The 5,747-nt window shown below is 37.9% G+C and overlaps 1 long non-coding RNA gene across 1 annotated transcript in view; it reads left to right on the top strand.

Annotated features, from left to right (window-relative positions):
• The window catches only part of LOC108282808, a 16,610-nt gene extending 11,097 nt beyond the window's left edge, over positions 1 to 5,513 (top strand). The window contains exons 2-3 of the long non-coding RNA XR_001816595.2: positions 4,260 to 4,261; positions 5,500 to 5,513. This is a non-coding gene — a long non-coding RNA (uncharacterized LOC108282808). The remainder of the gene's footprint in view (positions 1 to 4,259; positions 4,262 to 5,499) is intronic.
• Positions 5,514 to 5,747: the final 234 nt, after the last annotated feature.

Raw genomic sequence — 5,747 nt, forward strand, 5'->3', positions numbered from 1 at the left:
ACAAGAACACCTTTTTTTTTTTTTTTTTTTTAAAGAACTCTTCTTTGCTATATGAAGAATTGATTGGAGATGAGAGAGTGGAAGAGAGAATATTGGTTACAGAATTATATGACAAAATCTAAGTGAGATAAGAAGGCGCTTGGATCAATTGGAGGCAGTAGAGATGGGAGGACTGATTTAAGACATATTTTGGATGTGTCCTGCTTAAAGATTAGGTATGAGGAATAAGGGCAAAGAAGGAGAAAGGGTGGCTTTAGCAATTGGAGTAAGGGCAAGGGTTTGTGACATGAGGGTTTGTGACGTGCAGTCATCATAGTTACCACGTGCTCACACAGCTTTAGTCCACAAAGCCTAGGCTCCCTCTTCCTTTGACTCTCTCTTCTGAAAGGTTTAATCAACAGCTAAACAATTTATCTAGAATTATCTAGAGCCTATTCTATCAGTCTTTAGTTCCTAAAATTCACCTTTCCTCCCATTTCAGCAATCTTCGTTTCTCCAGAAGCCTCTTATTTTTCAGTGATGACTCCATAATTAAATATAAAAAAAAAATTCAACAACCTCACATGCGATTCTATTGGGTTTGGGAAATTAAATTTATTTAAGTCCATATAAGTTCTTTAAGTATTAACTCATCTTCTCTTCTCATGCTTTGGTCTTCAACCTCCTCTCAGCAATATTTATTTTGCTCTCTTCTGTTTTTTCCTCCATCAAGAATAGAAACAAACTGAAGAGTAGTTCAGCTCTTTGATGTTTGGTAACATTGTAACATCTTTAAGCAGCCTCCTTTCCACATTCTTTCTAGTGTTTTTTGGTGATCCAGAACATTTATAAAACTTTATCTTGTTTTGGTACACAATCTTTCTGACTCAAATCTTATAGATTTGTGCCTATTTTCTGTACTTTCTCTTGGTTAACAGCTCTTTCTGGCTCATTTGGCATATTAAAAAATCTGAGCTCATGAAGGGAGATAATATTGTAGCTATTTTAGGTACTTTGACCTTCAATCTCATTTCCTTCTCACTTGAATTAGTCTCGCTTGCATAGACAGAATTACATATTTTTAAAGCCTCTCCTTCCCTTTAGAATCATATTCTTTTAAAGAGTCTGTCTATGGAATCTCTTTTGTTTTGAGAATCTGGTTTCATGGGAGATAGATTGGGATGGGAAAGAACACAGATTCCAGGGTCTGTAAAGTCTGTGGCCAAATTCTAGCCTGGCTGACGCAGAAGAGCTGATCCATAAATATCTGTTGAATAAGTGAATGAGCAAATTAGCTGTGACCGCAAACAAGTTATTTAAACTCACCAAGCTCGATTTTCTCATCTGTAAAGTGATGACACAAATATTTATCCTTAGAGGACTATTGTCAAAAGTGAATGGGCTACAATATCTGTGGGAGCACTTCAAATGACAACATCATTCATTTTAGTCTTGCATCATTTTGGAGTACACCCTGGGATTTAGGTATGCTTGTAGCGTTGACTTATATTGATGCTTGACTGTGTTAAATATTCTAATCTTTTATTTTCATTAAGCCTATAAATACACATACATTAGTCACCCAGGTTTACAAGTGTTGTTAACAATCAGCTGTCATTATCCTTTATCGCCTTCATCCCTTTTCTTAAGAAGTAGCAACTTTTAACCTTTTAAGCTGATGCTGTTAGAATTTACTTCCATATTTCCAAATAACATGCTTATAATATACCTCTTGGTTTTTCTGGAATCAGGCATCTGTGATTTCTCACATAGAAGATATTTATTTATTTATTTATTTATTTATTTTACTTTAAGTTCTGGGGTACACATGCAGATCATGCAGGCTTGTTACATAAGTATACATGTGCCATGGTAACTCATCATCACTGGTCATTAAAGAAATGCAAATCAAAACTACAGTGAGATGCCACCTCACACCAGTTAAAACGGTGATCATTAAAAAAAATCAGAAGACAACAGATACTGGAGAGGATGTGTAGAAATAGGAATGTTTTGGCCGGGCGCGGTGGCTCAAGCCTGTAATCCTAGCACTTTGGGAGGCCGAGGCGGGTGGATCACGAAGTCAATAGATCAAGACCATCCTGGTCAACACGGTGAAACCCCGTCTCTACTAAAAATACAAAAAATTAGCTGGGCATGGTGATGCGTGCCTGTAATCCCAGCTACTCAGGAGGCTGAGGCAGGAGAATTGCCTGAACCCAGGAGGCGGAGGTTGCGGTGAGCCGAGATCGCGCCATTGCACTCCAGCCTGGGTAACAAGAGTGAAACTCTGTCCCCCCCAAAAAAAAAAAAAAAAAAAAAAAAAGAAATAGGAATGTTTTTACACTGTTGGGAGTGTAAATTAATTCAACCATCGTGGAAGACAGTGTGGAGATTCCGAAGAATCTAGAAAAAGAAATACCATTTGACCCAGCAATCCCATTACTGGGTATATACCAAAGGATTATAAATCATTCTATTATAATGACACATGCACACATATGTTCACTGTTGCACTGTTTACAATAGCAAAGACTTGGAATCAACCCAAATGCCCATAAATGATAGACTGGATAAAAAAATGTGGCAAATACACACCATGTGATACTATGCAGCCATGAAAAAAGGATGAGTTCATGTCTTTTGCAGGGACATGGATGAAACTGGAAACCATCATTCTCAGCAAACTGTCACATGGAAGCTTATCACCTAGCACTCTCCTCCCTTGTCTCCAACATTCACAAAATGCCCTCTTATACTCTATCCTCCCAATATAGTAATTTACACTTTTGATTAGAATAATATTCGGCATGGTCATCAATTTGATTCTGTGTATCATGCAGCGCTAAGCCATGGGATAAACAGTTATTACCTTTCTTTGTCTACACATTAAACAATTATTTCTGGCAATTAGAATTACTTGTTTATTGTCTTCCTGTATTCTCAAATATTTACTCCAGTTGTTGAAATATTTTCTCTGTTCTTTGATTTACCTCAGACAGTCAAGAGTTTCATTTTCTTGAAGTCTCTCCCAGGACCTCCAGCCCGGCACTGGCCTGGACTGACTGCTTTAGATGATTGAAAACATTTCTTCATCCTGAGGGTTCCACATACCTCTCCGAGTTAGATCTCCTGTTCCTGGCTTTCATTCTTATCTTTCTTGTATTACTGCCTTGTTTTGTTGTTTTGTTTTAGTAAATCTTTCAATAGTTTCCTAAGAAAACATCTGAGGGAGACAAGTTTTTTGAGCCATTTTATGTTTAAAAATGCCTTTCTTCTATCTGACACTTTATTGATATCTTAGCTCTTATTCAGCCTTATAGGATGGACAGCAATTTTTTTCAGAACTTTTTTTTCTGATTTGAAATAAAACAAAGAGCAAATGGTCATATGCAAAGAATCAAGAATACAAGTGGTTCAGACCTCTCAAAAGCAACATTGGAAGCCAAAAGAAATTGTGGTTTTAAATAACCCAAATTTCTGTAGTTTTTTGGTGTTTTAGGAGAGAATCAAATTAAAGATATGTATTTAATCCGCTTTTTTTTTTTTAACCTGAAAATCTCTTTACTTGTATCTTCATGTGAGAGAACAAGGTACTTCCCAGATGAAAAGAACTGGTGTCAGAGAAGGAGGATACCACAGGCTCTCACTAAGCTTGTCCTTGTGACTTACCTCAAATGATTCAAACCAGGGCCCTGGGACACAAGAATTGTAATAAAATAGCGAGCAAAGTTGTAATGTTGATACATTGAGGCTCAAGACATAAGAGCACTGGTTGACTAGAAATTTGGCTGCGAGGGGAAATGGCTTCTTAGAAAAGACATGAATTCTTTCAGCATCTGTCATCAGCAGCTGAACACTGATGGCACTCACAGCAGCAGGGACCTTGGAAGGCAGAGTTCTTCATCATAGAGTCCTTGGTGCTCCCATAGCATCATTATTCCTTTGCTTATCTGTAGCTGCAAGATATCCAAAATGGTAGGTGTACCTTGGAAACCAGGAGAAATTTCTGGAATGCAGCTGAAAACTCCTTTGGAAATTTCTGGAGCTATTTCAAAGGAATTTGAAGAGAGTGGAGGCCCTTAAGGAATGGGTGAGGGAAAAGTCATGAACATCCTATTTTGTCACTATTGTTACAATTCTTGGGTTTCCAGAGATTCTTGGCCCTTGTTGTGAGTCTGTGATGCTGATAGCTGATCTGTATTCATATTCCAGGTGATGTTTCTATTTTAACAGAGAATTTCTGTGGGATGTTTTGGTCTGAAAGGATGAATCATTAGCGGTAGAAATTTAAACCCTGCAAAGGTATGTCTTATTAGAGGACCATTTTCCCTGTGCCTCTCATATTACTCATAATTTGTATTCCATCTCTGCTTGCTACATATTTTCATAATATCTTTTGGGATATCATATATTTTTTCTTTATTGGGGCCTCTGAATTATTTTCTGACTTCCATGATTGGACATGCCAATTGAAGAGGAATGTTATAGATGCACTTTTAAGGTATAGAGACTCATTCCCTTCATACTAAAGAGGCACAAAGAACACACTCTAACTGGATTGACTTCATATTCAGATGTTTAACAAATGTTATGAGCCAGAGTGTGTATCTCAAATGTATATTTATATAATTGAGCACTGTAGAATGTGTCTTCAGGGTACTATTGTAAACAAGCTGTCAAGCCTAACTGGGTTACCTTGGGGGAAAAAAACAGCCTTTGTTGTACATACCCTTTACAAACCTTGTTAGAAACATTCACTAATCGAATTGATTGGGCAATTTTATAAACATGGAGTGTTGTGCTATATGTTCAGAAATCCAAAGTTTAGGCCTTTGTCTATTTAGCATAGGGACAACTATTTTATTTTATTTATTTATTTATTTATTTATTTTTGCATTTTAGGTTTGGGGGTACATGTGAAGAACATGCAAGATTGTTGCATAGGTACACATGTGGCAGTGTGATTTGCTGCCTTCCTCCCCCTCATCTATATCTGGCATTTCTCCCCATGCCATCCCCCACCAACTCGCCACCCCCCACTGTCCCTCCCCTATTTCCCCCCAACAGACCCCAGTGTGTAGTGCTCCCCTCCCTGTGTCCATGTGTTCTCATTGTTCAACACCCGCCTATGAGTGAGAACATGCGGTGTTTGATTTTCTGCTCCTATGTCAGTTTGCTGAGAATGATGGCTTCCAGGTTCATCCATGTCCCTAAAAAGGACACAAACTCTTCATTTTTGATGGCTGCATAATATTCCATGGTGTATATGTGCCACATTTTCCCTGTCCAGTCTATCATCGATGGGCATTTGGGTTGGTTCCAGGTCTTTGTTATTGTAAACTGTGCTGCAATGAATATTCCTGTGCATGTGTCCTTATAGTAGAACGATTTATAATCCTTTGGATATATACCAGTAATGGGATTGCTGGGTCAAATGGAATTTCTATTTCTAGGTCCTTGAGGAATGACCACACTGTCTTCCACAATGGTTGAACTAATTTACACTCCCACCAACAGTGTAAAAGTGTTCCTATTTCTCCACATCCTCTCCAGCATCTGTTGTCTCCAGATTTTTTAATGATCGCCATTCTAACTGGCGTGAGATAGTATCTCAATGTAGTTTTGATTTGCATTTCTCTGATGACCAGTGATGATGAGCATTTATTCATATGTTTATTGGCCTCATGTATGTCTTCTTTGGAAAGTGTCTGTTCATATCCTTTGCCCACTTTTGAATGGGCTTGTCAGTTTTTTTCTTGTAGATC

The sequence above is a fragment of the Cebus imitator genome, unplaced genomic scaffold (genome assembly GCF_001604975.1).
Source record: "Cebus imitator isolate Cc_AM_T3 unplaced genomic scaffold, Cebus_imitator-1.0 Scaffold252, whole genome shotgun sequence".
Taxonomy (NCBI): domain Eukaryota; kingdom Metazoa; phylum Chordata; class Mammalia; order Primates; family Cebidae; genus Cebus; species Cebus imitator.